Genomic DNA, 16,599 nt, shown 5'->3' with positions numbered 1-16,599 from the left:
CATCTCCAGGTCTGACTCTCCCTGTATGTCTGTCCTTGTGTTGACCCCAGCAGTAACAATGTTAGCAAAAATGTGAGTCCAGCAAAATATAGAAATTAATGAAGCATGTCTGTAAGGATGGTCTAGCTAAAGGTAAACAATTAAAATCCCAAGAACTAATGAGATTCATTAAGTAAAGAACTTGCACAGGGCAATCAGGACAGCAGCACTAAAGCATTATATGGAATGTGCTTTTGCATGATCATGGAAGCAAGGATTCCACTAGTGGAACAAAATGTCTGGAGAAAAGGTCCAAGGATGAAGATTACAGAGGTGAGTGGCCAGATTATGGAAGATCTTTATATAATACAGTGGATATTGGAAGGCAGTCTGAAACAATCAGAAAATAGGAAGATACTTTATATATTTTTAAAGATTTATTTCTTATTTATATGTGAGAAAGATCCGAGTACAGATAATTTCTATTATATTCAGTGTTGGGATTGTACACATGCAAATACTGGATTCTACTCCTTGAATTTTCATCCACCTCCTATGAAATCAATTTAGTGGCTGCTTACAATCCTTTTCTTTCCTTCTCTACTCACCTCTTCTCTTCTCTCCTTTTCTCTTCCATCCCCATCCTTCCCCTTACCTTCTTTCTCTTCTCTTCCCTTCTATTTCTCTCTCTCTATCTCTCTCTATCTCCCTATCTCTGTCTCTTTCTTTCTTTCTTTCTTTCTTTCTTTCTTTCTTTCTTTCTTTCTTTCTTTCTTTCTTTATTTTTGAAGCTTCACAGCTCCAGGCTGAATTTACCACACAGAAAGACAGAGAGAGATGGTAAAAATACTTAAGCACCAATTCAATTCAATAGGAAGAGGACTTGTGCCTGGGTACACAATCTTATTTTAAAAATCTGATAAGAGTTGTGGAAGGACTTCCAAAGAGGGAGTTTTATTTAGCTAGAAGGAATATTAGGTAATTCAGGGTTTCCACTATGGAAAGTGGAGATGCTGTAAAAGGATACAAGAGTTTTGAGAATCAAATTAAAATATATATTTTTTAAAAAACTACATAATCCATGGTTTAACCCCTATATGGACATGAATGACATAAATAATGTCAATGGAGTTCATTTTTGTTGTTGTTATTGTTGTTGTGGTAGGGGTAGATAGTTCTTACAAATGCACAATTTCACAATTTAGACAGGATTTTTTATTCAGATAGTCAGAGAGAAATGAGAGATAGAAACAGAGAGTTAGAGAAGGGGGAGAAACTATGGCCCTGAGACCTTAGACTTAAACTTGGGTCATGTACCTCACAAGACACATGGTCCTACATAGTCAATTATGTATGTGGTCTTTGAATTCTCTAAATTTGAATATACAAAGAAATATTCTATTAGTATTGGGCATATGGTTCTAGAAACTGGATTAATTATACTTTGATTCAGTTAATTTTGCTTCCATTAAAGGGTTACTTTCACCCAAGTATTAAAAATGGAAACACAAAAATATGAAACTAGATCTTTGGAGAATAATATGAAAGTATTGCTCAAAACAAAGACTGTGAACAATCAAAAAATCATTAGAAAAATCATTAGAAGAAATCAACTCAGTCTCTTTTGAGTAGGGTGAAATTGTCATAGTAACCATGTACTAATAAAATGTTACATAGATGAATTTCAATAAAGAGTACTACAGAGACTTAGTGAAATCACCATGGGAAAGATGATATGGATGACAAATAAGTATTAAAATTTATTGGATGTAAACAATAGTTGAAAAATACAGAGTTTTAGCTTAGATAATTTTTGGAAACTAGAATGAAAAAGAAGGAATGGGGGAGTAGGTGCTGGTGCAAGGCAGGGGGAGGGGCTGTTTCGTAAGTGGTGACGCATGTCTGCAAGTGTCTATTTTTCTCTCCCTCTACCTCTCCATCCTCTCTGAATTTCTCTCTGTCCTATTTAATAAAAATTAGGAAAAAATGGCTGCCAGGAGCAGTGGATTCGTAATGTGGGCACAGAGCTACAATGATAACCCTGGAGGCAAAAAGAAAAGAGAGAGAGAAAGAAAGAGAGAGAATGAAATTGATAAATTGATTACTGAAAAGAATAACTAGGTCAAATATTGGATTTTAGTGTCATAACCCCAATTCTTGTATTTCATAACCGCTTTTTGTTTCTTAAAAATATTATACAACCTATTTATATGTTTTCTTCCGAGGACATTAGTTATCTGGTGAGAGCCTGTGCTAATGGGGTGAAGTTCTCTCTCACTGATAACTTGCACTCTTGACTCTCACTGATGGCCTTGGAAATGTGCAGCTTTGAACTAAATTAAGAAAATCAGAACCTGTGGAGGCTCAGAAAACCTCATGATTATTCTGTGCAAACTCTTGGTCACAGATCAATAATGGTCACTTTCATAAGAGCTCTTAATGATGGTAGAAATTATATAAGTCTACAGATATTCTAAATGTGCAGGTTCAAATTGTAGTTTACTTTAGGTTTTTAACAGCAACTAGAACTGCAGCAAAATTTTCTGTCATATACTTCTCATAATGTCAAGACTGGCTTACTTGATTTTTATATAAAGTGTGTGGAAATAGCCTCCCATCATTTATTGTTACTTCAGTTATCTACATTTCCCATGCTATTTGTCCTATTTTACTTCAAAGTGTATTTCAGACAATACATATTTAGTAAACCTGTTCTTAATACCAATCTTTAAAGCCTCCTTAGGTGCTTGAGATTGGAACCTTTCTATCCACCAATGATTAAAGAATGGGATAACAGATGTGGTCATTGCAACACATTTGACCTCTTTCTTTCTTCATCTAAGAGTTGAGGGGACCTCTATTTTGTAGATAACTAGTGGACATATTTTAGTTATATTCCAAAAAGCCTGCTGCTATACTAGAGTTTTTTATTTTTATTTATTTATTTATTTATTTATTTATTTATTTTTTGGTTGTTATTGTTAGACTGAGCTTGAAATCTGATATGAGGTCGATCCTAATTATTGTCTGGGGAGGAGGTATCATGGCTGGCAGAAGGACCAGAAAGTTGGATCAGGGAAGAGAATAGCTCCCAAATATGGGAAAGGTTTATAAACATTGTTGACTATAAACCCTATTGATGTGATGTGATCTGGGGCCCATATTCAGCTTGGGAGCCTATGTGACCTCTACATCTCTGTAGATCTGAGCTCACATTCTGTGGTTATAAGTAGGTACATTTCCAGTTTCCCCAATATCAGAACCCATCTTCCTCAGGTGTAGCATAGAGTATGTTGTCTAGCTTCCCCTCAGAGGATGGAACATTCTCCACCATTGTTGATCCAAGTTGAGGCCAAGGTCCTATGAAGGCCCACAAAGGGGTCCATTGTGTTGTTCCTGATAGAAATGATGAGTAAAAGTGGAGAGAGGTTTTATTCGATGTCTAGGCCCATCATATCTGTTTGGTAATCTCAGGACTCCCCAGCTAGGGCCTCAGATCATGGGGTGGCCTGATAGTGACTAAAGAGTCATAGCTAAAGTATGCCAGTCTTTTGCCCTTATTCAGCTTTTGCAGTCCTTGCTTTGATGAGGTTAGCTTTGGAGTGAGTGAGAGAACTATAATAGGAAGTAGATGAGGATAGTATCTAAGTCTAAGTAGACACTATTTTATTATGAATTTTATACTGACTCACTACAGAATATTGTGTACTTTTGCTTTCAGGTATATATTTTGCCCTAATTTATGGATACATGTGAACATATGCTCTATCTTACAGGACCTGGTCTATACCTAGGTTTTGGGATTTTGTTAGGAAGTGAACCTCCTGGAATGGAATTAGAGAATACTATGAAAGAAAGGTCTCACCTGAGTAATGAGGGTGAAGGGTTGACATTCCATCCCTGACATCTCTGTATACAGCCTTAAATAAAGCATGATGAGGTGGTACTCACTGCATTGATTAGGTTGGGATCAGCAGATGCAATATTTTTGGTATGAATTGAGAGAAGCATACAGGAAAGTGAGCCCAACTCTAGAGGTTCCAGGAGTGGGGAAATATAGGCTATATAGAGGAAGTGGGAGGTTCCTGTTGTCTTAGGGCCTAAGAAGGCAATAGATAGTTATTGCTATAATTACATTATTGGGCAATTGAGTTAACTTTGAAATATCCCTTTGCTAGGATTTGCTGTATCATATATAACATCACCATAATTTATGTCCTTTGACATTACTTGTATATAGCTGTAACAACAGTTGCTTCTTTTCTCCCCGGTCTAAGCTTTTAAGAGAGTCAACATATCAAAGACTGAGCCTATGTATTAAAAAGACTCAGTCTGTGATATAAAAGGTTTGAGACATTCAATCAATTTTCCCCTTCTCATTAATTAAATAGTGATTTATATGACTACAAATTGATAGGAGTGTGCATAAACACCATTACCACCACCAAAAACACTGTGTCCCATCCCACCCCCCTTCCCTCCCTCCCTCACCACCGAATCTGGTCATCCACCCTCACCGTCAACTCAGGGTTTTTACTTTGGTGCCCTACTCCAAATTCAGTCAAATCCTGCTTTGAGTTTCCATTTCTGTTATTCTTTCTCAACTTCTGTTTATGGGTGGGATCATCCCATACTTATCTTTATCTTTCTGACTTAGTTCATTTAACATAATTCCTTCTAGCTCTATCCAAGATGGATCTGAGAAGGTAGGTTCATTGTTCTTAATAGCTGTGTAGTATTCCATTGTATGTATGTATGTATGTATGTATGTATGTATGTATGTATGTATGTATGTGTATATATATATATATATATATATATATATATATATATATAATTTTTCACAGCCACTCATCTGTTGTTGGGCACCTCGATTGCTTCTGTATTTTAGCTATTATGAATTGTGATGCTATGAATATAGGTGTTCACATTTCTTTTTGGTTGGTTATTATGGAGTCTTTGGGGTATATCCCTAGGAGAGGAATTACTGGGTCATATGGAAGGTCAGTGTCTAGCCTTGTGAAAGGTCTCCAGACTGCTCTCCACAAAGGCTGGACCAGTTTCCATTCCCACCAGCAGTGCAGAAGGAGTCCTCTGTCCTAACAGCCTCTCCAGCATTTGCTGCTGCTGTCCTTTTTGATATATGCCATTATCACAGGGGTGAGATGGTATATCATTGTTGTCTTTATTTGTATTTCTCTGACAATAAGAGACCTGGAGCAACTTTTCATGTGTTTGTCAGCCTTTTGGATCTATATTGTAGTGTATTTTCTGTTCATATCCTCTATTCATTTTTGGATGGGGTCATTTGTTTTTTTGTTGCTAAGTTTACTGAGGTCTTTGTATATTTTGGTTACTAGTCTCTTTTCTGATGTATGGTATGTGAAGTTCTTCTCCCAGTCTGTGATGGGTCTCCTTGTTTGTGTAATAGTTTCTTTGGGTGTGCAGAAGCTTTTCAATTTGATGTTGCCCCATTAGTTTGTTTCTGCTTTAGTCTTCTTTGCAGTTGGGTTTGTTTCATCAAATATGTCCTTGAGGTTTAGGTGTGAATGTGTTCCTCCAATATTTTCCTCTAAGAATTTGAGAGTTTCTGGTCTAACATGCATGTCCATGACCCATTTGGAGTTGATTTTTGTTTCTGGTGAGATAATGTGGTTCAGTTTAATTCTTCTGCATGTTTAAACCCAATTTACCCAGCACCATTTATTGAGGAGAGCCTCTTTCCTCCATTTAATACTTTGGGCCCCCTTCTCAAAGATTACATGTCCCTAGATGTGGGGGTTTTAGTTCTGGCCTTTCAGTTCATTTCCTAGTCTGTGTGCCTATTTTGTTCCAGTACCAGGCTTTTTTTATGATGGCTTTATAATATACTTTGATATATGTGAGTGTGATACCTCCATTTTTGTTTCATTTCCTAAAGATTATTTTTGCAATTCTAGGTGTTTTCTGGTTCCAGATAAATGATTGTAGTTCTTGTTCTAGTCTCATAAAGAAGCCTGGTTGAACTTTGATGGGTATCATGTTAAATTTGTATATGGCCCTGGGGAGAATTTCATTTTGATGATATTTATTCTTCCAATCCATGAGCATGGGATGTCTTTCCATTTCTTGGTATCAGTTTCTATTTCCTTGAATAATTCAGTATACAAGTCTTTCACTTCTTTGGTCAGTTTTATTCCTAGGTATCTTATTTTGCTGCAACAGAGAATGGGAGATGTAGAGAGTGAAAGAGAGAGAGAAAGAGAGAGAGAGAAGGAAACAGCAGAGCACTGCCCTGGCTTATGGTAGTCCTGGGGACTAAATCTGGGACTTAGGAGCCTCAGGCATAAGAGTCTCTTTGCATACCATTATGCTATCTAACTTATATATCCCTGCCCCAATCAAGATTTTTTAAGAGAAAAACACAAAAACTACAAATTTTGATCTGGAATTGAAATACTTAGAATCTCTAAAACAATCTTGAGAAAAAAAGAACAAGACTGGAGGTGTCATGCTCCCAAATATCAAATAATATTATAGAGCTATTATATTCAAAGATGCCTGGTACTGGAATAAAAATAAACACATAGACCACTGGAATATAAGTGAGAGTCCAGGGGGATGGAGAGGAAGATGGCGGACTGAGAAGTCACTAACAGCGAGTGCTCTAATCACATCTTCACATCTTCGGCAACGGTTCCAGATGCCACCAGGATGCTGGCTAGGCTTCCCTGGATTGAAGACCCCACCAATGTGTCCTGGAGCTCAGCTTCCCCAGAGACACACCCTACTAGGGAAAGAGAGAGGCAGACTGGGGGTATGGACCGACCAGTCAACTCCCATGTTCAGCGGGGAAGCAACTACAGAAGCCAGACCTTCTACCTTCTGCAACCCTCAACAACCCTGGGTCCATGCTCCCAGAGGGATAGAGAATGGGAAAGCTACCATGGGAGGGGGTGGGTTATGGGGATTGGGTGTTGGGAATTGTGTAGAGTTGTACCCCTCCTACCTTATGCTTTTGTTCACTAATCCTTTCTTAAATAAAAAATTTAAAAAAAATAAGGGAGAGTCCATAAATATGCACCCACATCTATGAACATCTAATTTTTATAAGAGGTTTTAAAATATTAAATGAAGAAAGTATAGTATCTTCAACAAAAGGTGTTGGTTAAAATGTGCAGAAGAATTTAACTGAACTAGTACATTTTACCAGATACAAAAGCAGTTCCTCTCCTAGGGATATGTCCTAAGGGAGGGGGTACACTCTTAAAGAGGTCTGTACACACCTATGTTCATAGCAGCACAATCTGTATAGTTCAAACATAGATTCCATCCTCGGAAGGGAGGTTGGACAATGTACTCTAGGCTATACCTGAGGAAGATGGGTCCTGATATTGGGACAGCTTGGAACATTCCTACTCATGACCACAGAATGTGAGCTCAGATCTACAGGGATGCAGAGATTACATAGTCTCCCAAGCTGAATATGGGTCACAGATCGCAACAAATCAATGGGGTTTACAGTCAACAGTATTTATATACCTTTCCAATATTTGGGAGATATGCTCTTCCCTGATAAAGCTTTCTGGTCTTTTTTCCAGCCATGAAATCATCTCCCCAGACAATAACTTGGATCCTCTTGCTTATCAGATTTCAGGCTCAGTAAAAAACAAACAAACAAAAAAAAACTAGTATAGCCACAGACCCTTTGGAATATGCCTACTAGCTATCTACAAAATGGAGATACACCCCCCCCCAACTCTTGATCTGCACTACTCCAGTCTTTAGGTTCAAGATTAATGAACAACTTGTTTGTCTTTAGATGTTAACTCTCTTTTCAGCCACCAGGTTCCAGATGCTAGCATAATGATAACCAGACTTCTCTGGACAGACAACCTCACCAACATGTGCTGAAGCTCCAATTCCCCAGGACCCCACCCCACTAGGAAAAGAGAGAGGCAGGCTAGGAGTATGGATCAACCTGTCAATGCCCATGCTCAGTGTGGAAGCAATTACAGAAACCAGAGCTTCCACTTTCTGCCTCCCACAATGAACTTGGGTCCATACTCCCAAAGGGTTAAAGAATAGGAAAGCTATTAAGGAAGGGGATAGGATACAGATTTCTGGTGGTGGGAATTGTGTGGAAGCATACCCCTTTTATCCTGTGTTTTTTGTAAGTTTCCTTTTTATAAATAAATATAATAAAATAACAAAAACAAACCAACTAAGATGTCAAGCAATATATGAGTGGCTAACATACAAATGGATCAAGGAATTGGATGTTAGGCCAAAAGCCATCAAATATGACAGAACTCATTTAGACCTAAATTTTAAATGTGTTTTCAATGACTCTAGTTCACTCATATGGAAAAGAAAAAAACTTTAAAAATATATATCAAATTTAAGGGATTCTGCACAACAAAAAGAAACATCACCCAAAAAGAGAGAACCCCCTTTATGGAGAGGCAGAAGACCTTTTAATACCATACATTCCATGCATCAGTTAAAAAGTTAGTTACCAAATTATATAAAGAAGTTACCAAACTCATCAAAAAAAATAAAAAGAAAAATCACAGGCATTATATATATATATATATAATATATATATATATATATAATATATATAATATATAATATATATATAATATATATATTATTATATATATTATATATATTATATATATATATAATATTATAATATTATATTATATAATAATATATAATATATATAATATAATATTATAATATATATATATTATAATATATATATAATATATATATATATATATATATATTCCAAAATATGAACAGTATATTCACCAAAGAAGAGATTCAAAGGACCGACAGAGTTAAGAAACCTCAGCTTTATTAACCCATGGTTTTGAGGAGTCAGTAAAATTAGCTGATAAGGGCTAACAAAAGTGGCCAGAAATTAACTGGCAGAAAATCTGAATGGTATGACCCTGTACCAACATAGATTTTTGGAAATATAAGCAGAACCCACAAGTTTGTTTGGCACAATAAACCTGCTTTTTAGAGCATGCAGAAGAGCATGACTATCACACAGGTAGCCCATTGAGTTCTGGGTTCTGGCTGAAAGTCTACAAAGAGGCCCTACACCATGGAACTCAGTTTAAGATAATACCTAAAGTGCCCTCCCACTCTACTCCCCACTGACAGTATATAGTCAAAGAAGAACCATGGACCATAGTAATACCACCACCATTGAAAGCACACTAAGTGAACAAGTAGGTGATACAAAATAACACAAAATATATACAAAATGTATAGATTATATAGTATAATGGAAACAAAAGAACTACCTGAATAACTTATCAGATGAATTTGAGATAAATCATTATGAAGGAAATCCAAGAATTTAAACTTAATAGAATTATATTCAAGAATTGATGTAGTATTTCATTAAGGAGTTAGAAAGCATAACAAAAGAGTTCCAAACATTGTTCACTAAGAAGTTAGTAAACATACCAAGAAGAAGGTGAAGGAGGATGAAGAGAGGAAGAACTTGAGTTTATTAAGCAGTTAGAAAGTATATATATAAAAAAAAACTGAAGTTTTAGGATGTGTCAGATACTTTAAAATCATTATAGTCTCAAGTAGAAGGGCTAGGAACTAGACAGTCATGCAGAGAACATAATTTGTGAGCTAGAATATACAATGAATTCACATTTTGAATATAAAAATTATGGAAAAGGTGGTTTTAAGATAATTGAAGTAACTTTATGTAAAGTAGACTCCAGAGAAGGGCAAATGCAATAGTGATTGGGATTCCTAAAAGAGATGACAGGACAAATGGAGTAAAGACTATATTCAAAGAAATCATAGCAGAAATTGTTCACACCTGGTCACTTTTCAGAACATAGGCATCCAGGAAGCTGAGCAAACACCCAAGTTCCTGATTTCAAAACAATACCAAGAAATATCATTATAAAACTATCAAAAATCAATGGTAAATAAACATAGTTCAGGCTTCTAGGGAAATAAAGGAAATGATATAACAAGGCAGGGATATCAGAATTTTATCTAACATCTATCACAAATTCTGGAGGGCAGGAGAAATAGAATAAAATATTCTGGGGCCATGAAATAGAACAGAGGGTTAAGAACACACGGTGTAAATTGCATGGTCCAGTGCAAGGATCCCGGTTTGAGTTACAGCTCCCCACCTGTAGAGGGGTGGCTTCACGGGTAGTGAGGTTGGTCTACAAGTGTCTTCTCTCTGTCTTCCCCTCCTCTCTCAATTTCTCTCTGTCCTCTCCAACAACAATAGCATTGGCAACAATACCAATAGTAACAAAGGCAACAACAAGGGCAATAAAATGGGGAAAATGGGGAGCCAGAAGTTCCCACAGTGGGTTAAACATATATGGAGGTGTAAGGATCCTGGTTTGAGCCTTTGGCTACCCAACTGCAGGGAGTTCACTTCACAGGTGGTGAAGCAGGTCTGCATGTGCCTATCTTTTTTTCCCCTCTCTGTTTTCCATTCTGCTCTTGATTTCTCTCTGTCCTATCTGATAACAACAAATAATAACAAAAACAATTATAATAAACAACAAGGGCAGCAAAAGGGGAAAAAAAACTAAAAAATGGGGAAAATGGCCTCCAGGAGAAGTGGATTTATAGTTCAGACTAAGAGCCCCAACATTAACCCTGGAGATTAAAAAAAGATAAAAAGAATATATTCTAAGTATATAGAAAGAATTGCCAGCCAAGAATATTCTATTGTGCAAAAGTATACTTCAATTTTGGAGAATAAATAATTTAATTTCAAATATACAGAAACTAAATGTGTTGGTATGCTTCTAATTCTGCTTCTAAAAACCCCTTCTGTTTCATTGGTTTAATCCCCCCTGCTTAACACTGTATTTTGTTTACATAACCACTGTTAACTAAGCACTACCCTGCCTGCAGAGCATTGGTTTAATCCCCACTGATTCATGATGTCTTTTTGCTCCGCCCCCTCTCGTAGTACACCCTGATTTGCACCAATCTCTTTTCGCTCCACCCTCTCTACTTCACATCCTGTTTACACCCTACTTGGCCAGAAAATATATAAGAACAGGACTGTGATTATAGTTTTAGTTTTTAGCTTAGCTTGTCTTAGATTGTGCTGCATTCTGCATGAATAAAGAGATACTGCGTACAGCTCAGCCATGAGTCCCTGGTCGTCTGTCTCCCACCTGCAAAGCTAGTCCGGCATAAATGGATTTTCCACCATCAGTCCAGCCTTGAAAAACTCTGTTCAAAATAAACGACATTATGGTAGAAATTAAACAGTAATACTAGAATATTGTTAAATGCAGATATCAAGAAATCATGTTATATGGGTTGGCTGGGTGGTAATACACCTAGAAGAGCACACAGGTTACCATGCATAAGGACCCAAATCCAAAACTCTGTTCTTCATCTACAAAGCAGAATCTTCATGAGATATAGAATAGTATTGCAATTGTCTTTCATTCACTCTGCCTCTCTCACCCTCTCTATCTCTTTCTTCGTCACCCTCTATGAAAATAAATAAATAAATAAATAAATCTAGGGCTAGGGAGATAGCATAATAGTTATGAAAACGACTCTCAAACCTGAGGCTTCAAGGTCCCAGATTCAATCCCCAGAACTACCATTTGTGAGAGCTGAGCAATGCTCTAGTCTCTCTCTCTCTCTCTCCCTCCCTCCTTTCCTCTTTCTCTTTCTTTTATTAAAGTAAAATAAATAAATATAAAAATGAATTTAGAAACAAATGATTTGTAGTGTAGTCACTGAACTCCAATGTTAAAACTAGAAGGAAAAAAAGAATATATATTCTGTCAGAGGATGCATATATGATATTCTAATATTGCCTTCCTTCTTTATGCATATTTGAAAATCTCAAACTAAGAATTTCTTTAAAGGCACTTTAATAAGGTGCTTGGACTTCAACCTTTTCTAGAGTTGCTTCAGCCTACTAATGAGACATTATTCTCTGCACTAAGTTATATAGTTCACACTGACATGACTTACTAAAAGCTGGTAAATTGTATCTATCTGCACTGTTGAGAAATATAGGGGAAAATGCTGGTCCAGGAGAACTTCCAAAGTGCCAATATAAGACATAATTTGTTATGTCATGACTATGATATATGTCACTGTGGAAACAACACTGAACACTTTTATATAGAGTCCTGGCAACCTACAGTGAAGTATTAAGTATGAGTGGCTATTTTTAACTTGTCAGATAAGGTTGTTCAGCTGAGAAATAGTGTTGTATGGCATCCCTGCCTATGTTGCATCTTTCATATGGAGACAAAAATCAGTTTTGTGCTCCTGGGAAGTAAAACAGCTTCAAGTGCATGACTGTGGTAAATTTTAGGATTACTATCATTTCTCATCAATGTCTCTGAGCAAATGTAATAGAACCCGTCAGTAGGGGTCAGAATGCTTTCATTCAACCTCATTGTCTTGGAGTCATGATAGTTTTGAAGGAACTGAGAAAGCGTAAATCAATATAGTTTAACAAAAGAACAGTAAGTAAATCCAGATAGAAGAGTCAAGTGCAGTCAAGAAGGACCTAGAACAGATTTTTTTCCAGGAGGTGGAGGAAATGTAGCCTGACATAAATAATGGAAAAATGGAATACAAGTAATAACATTATCTTGTCTTTTTTATTTTTTTCTATGCTTGTCCTTGTTTCTTAGTTTTGATATGGTTCTTTTCAAGAGGTCATAGAGTTCCCTGTATTCTTATCAAGCTTTCTGACTTCTGGGAGCAGAAGCCTTAGAAATTACTTGGACTTTTATTGTTGAAGCTGTGTGCAAGTCCTCCTGTGGGACTTTCTCAGCTTCTGCTTAGTCTAGTCTCTATGCCCTGACTGCTATAGGCAATATTGTGATTAGTTTGTTCTTATTTATGTGCCTTTTTTCTTCCTCAGCCAAACCAGCTCTAGTAGAATTTCCATATGACCCATTCACTACTTGTGCTTCTAGCAGTCTTTCAAAGTGCAGCTGTGACATCTCATTAATACCAGAATTACACAAGTAGCAGGCATGTCAATGTGATCAATGAACTGGACATATCAAAACTATTTGGGGATCACAGGCCAAATAGATGCCTGGGTACCTTTTTAGTGATATGTAATTATTAGCTGGAGGATTTTCTACAACTGAATAACCTGTTAAAATTCTTTTGTTAGTCACTACAATATGTCATATTTGACAGAGAAAGTTTGAAGATAAAAGTTAAATGCATTGGAAGAATCAAAAGTAAAGAATTAAATTGATAAGAGAACAATATTCGTTGTATATTATTATAAAACCTTAGTCAAAATCTCCAGTGTGGAAGCCAGAATATTATCGTCCTGTGAGCACAATTAGGTCAAGACCTACACTTACAAATATGAAGTAGTCATCATGATTTTTATTTCTATAGACAGATAGCCTCAGGTAACATTTCCCAGTCTACTTCTACACTATATTAAAGAGGATTCTAAGCTTCATATACTCTGATATTATACAATGTCTCATGCTTATATAATCTTCTCTATGCAGTTACAGGACAAGGTAGAGTTTGTTAGAGCACAGACATTCATGATTGAGGGCCCAGATTTTGCAGGCTTAATCTCTGGTGTGTGTTAAGCCATAGCTGAGTAATCCTCTGGTCTCTTACTTTTTGTTTTCTCGTTCATAGAAAATATACCTTTAGAAAGAGATCATACACAAAACTTTTTACCTTTAAGATGAAATCAGAGGTGGGGGGTAGATAGCATAATGGTTATGCAAAGAGATTTTCATGCCCAAGGCTTCATAATCCTAGGTTCAGTCCCCTGCACCACCATAAGCCAGAGCTGAGCAGTGCTCTGATAACTTAATAATAGTAAATAATAATAAATAATAATAATATTCTTGTCAGAAGGGAAAACACTACACAGGTCTTGGACTGGAATTAGTGTATTGCACCGAAGTAAAAGACTCTGGGGTGGGGGAAGGTTCAGGTTCTGGATCATGATGGCAGAGGAGGATCTAGTGGGAGTTGAACTGTAACATGGAAAACTGGGAAATGCTATGCATGTCCAAAATATTGTATTTTACTGTTAACTCTTGCAGGCCACTCTGGGTCTGCCTGTCTCTTGGGCCTTTGGGAGATGGAGGTCAAAAGTGGCCCCTGGGGGTAGCTCAGCCTGTCAAGGGTGAAGTGTGCAGAGAGACAGGACAGTCAGCTCAAAAAAAGGCCTCAGAGTTGCCATTCATTTACTGGAAGAAAAAGCAAGTACATATACCCATCGCCCAGGTAGAAGGTCAGGGTAAGCATTAACCTAAGCACAGAGCAACACAATGCTTAGCCACATTTTGACCTACAAACTATTTGATCACAAATGAAGAGTTATCATACAAGGGTTGATCACAAGATTCACAATGCATATTTCCCCGAGGGTGAGGGTAAATTACAAGCACCTCAGGGTAAATTACAGGCACCTCGGAGGAAGGGGTGCGGTAGCTTTCAAGTTAGGCCAAACACAATGTACAGTAATTCATAGCCTTTGTTTTAAGGGGAGAGGAGAGACATGTGCAGAATGGTATTACCCATTCCAGAGAAGTCAGCCATGATTAGTTCAGGAGGTCAGGGAATCCTGCCCTCATCTGGACCCAAAGGGAAAGTTGAGGGTCAACCCCCTTGGACCTCATGAAAACAATGGCCTGGACTTCCCGGGTCAGTGGACCCCATCCTCCAAATTGTAAACCATTAATCCCCAGTAAAGAATTTTTTTAAAAAAGATGAAATCAAGGGGGTCAGGTGGTGGCGCAGTAGGTTGAGCGCACGTGGCGCAAAGCGCAAGGACCTGAGGGCTTAGGGATCTCGGTTAGAGACCCTGGTTCCCCACCTTCAGGGGAGTCGCTTCGCAGGCGGTGAAGCAGGTCTGCAAGTGTCTGTCTTTCTCTCCCCCTCTCTATCTTCCCCTCCTCTCTCCATTTCTCTTTGTCCTATCCAGCAATGAACATCAATAATGGTAATGATGGTGACCACAACGAGGCTGCAGCAGCAGGGGCAACAAAGGGGGAAGGGGTGGCCTCCAGGAGCGATGGATTCATGGTGCAGGCGCCAAGCCCAGCAATAACTCTGGAGGAGAAAAAAAAAAAAAAGATGAAATCAGGATCATAGTGCTATAGTTCCTATGGAAAGCAGTTTACTAGCATTTCCTAGAGGGAAAGAGAATGAATATGGAAACCTGGAGACTTACCAGGCATTAGACAATGAAGCCTCCTGGGAATGGGGAACATAGTCCTTCTGAATAATTAGAAATGCGGTGTGATATAACAAATTATGAGAGGAGTGATATAAGATGAAGCAAACGGAGAAAGAAATAAGCAGGCATTGCAAACTCTTATAACTCATGATACAGAGTTCAGAGTAATGGATAATACTGAAAGGCTTTAACTAAAATTATAAAGATTTGATTTGTAAATTTTATAAAGCCAAAACATGCGGGTTATTCTACAGATAATCATATCTGGATACACTGTCTCCCAATATTCAGATGTGAGATAAGACAAGAACTATCAATTATCAGTAATGTACTCTGAGGGTATTTTCACAGAGGACCCCATCTTTACAGTTTGTAGATTATGGGGGTGCAGATATAGACCTATCGTTCTTTTGAAAGATTTCTGATAATAACATTGTTTCTCCCGCAGTTCCATATAATAATAATAATAGTTATTATTATTATTATTATTATTATTATTATTATATAATAAGAGGGAAAGTGGTGAAAGATTTTGATTACTCATATTACTCTTTAATTAGCTTTCATTTGAGAAACTCCAGGGTGGATGGAATGAAGACAAATATTAGGCATTCATTCAACTGTCAGTTAAATAACAAATTTTAAAAGTCTCTTGTAAAAATAAGCAAACCCCAAATGCTGATAGTTGAACACATCAAACATGTTTATCCTGCTCTTGACTATGTCCCATGCATGCTAAAGGAAGTTGTCTCATAACAGTTATTCAGAGACCTTGGATATTAAAGCTTTATGTCAACATATGCTTCCAGATTACTGTAGAGGGGAGAGGAATAGAATGAATCCCAGAAAGACTTTGAAAAATACCTATTGAGAGGGGATATAACTCATGTCATTTCATATTTCATTTTTCAAAAAAGAACTTAATATCAAAATATGGTGTAAAAATACTACCCAACCAGCCTGCAAGGTGGAAAGCGGTGAATCTTTTTGGAACATGACTGTTAACTACCTTGGAATATACTGTTTCCCATGTGGCTGTTGTTTGCTTTATGAAATAAATTTCACAGTGAGCCACTGTCAGAACTTGCAAAGGTGGTTGATAATCGATAGCCATGCTAGAAGGAGGGAAGGGGCTGTTTTAGGAAAACTCTTAACATACTCCATTGGATGGTTACCTAGCAGGTGGAGGTTGAGATGGCTGGGAGGTCAGGCGGAGGTGCACAGGTTGAAACACACACTTTACTATGCTCAAGGACCTGTATCCCAGTCTCCCTATGTCCAAGATGTGGGGGAGAAGCTTCTTGAGTGGCAAAGTAGTGCTCTTTCTCCATTTTCCTTCTCAATTTCTGTCTTTATACAATAAACATAAAAATAAATACAATAGATAACAAATACACATACAT

This window comes from Erinaceus europaeus, chromosome 8, assembly GCF_950295315.1.
Source record: "Erinaceus europaeus chromosome 8, mEriEur2.1, whole genome shotgun sequence".
Classification (NCBI taxonomy): Eukaryota; Metazoa; Chordata; class Mammalia; order Eulipotyphla; family Erinaceidae; genus Erinaceus; species Erinaceus europaeus.
Note: the sequence above shows the minus strand (reverse complement) of the source record.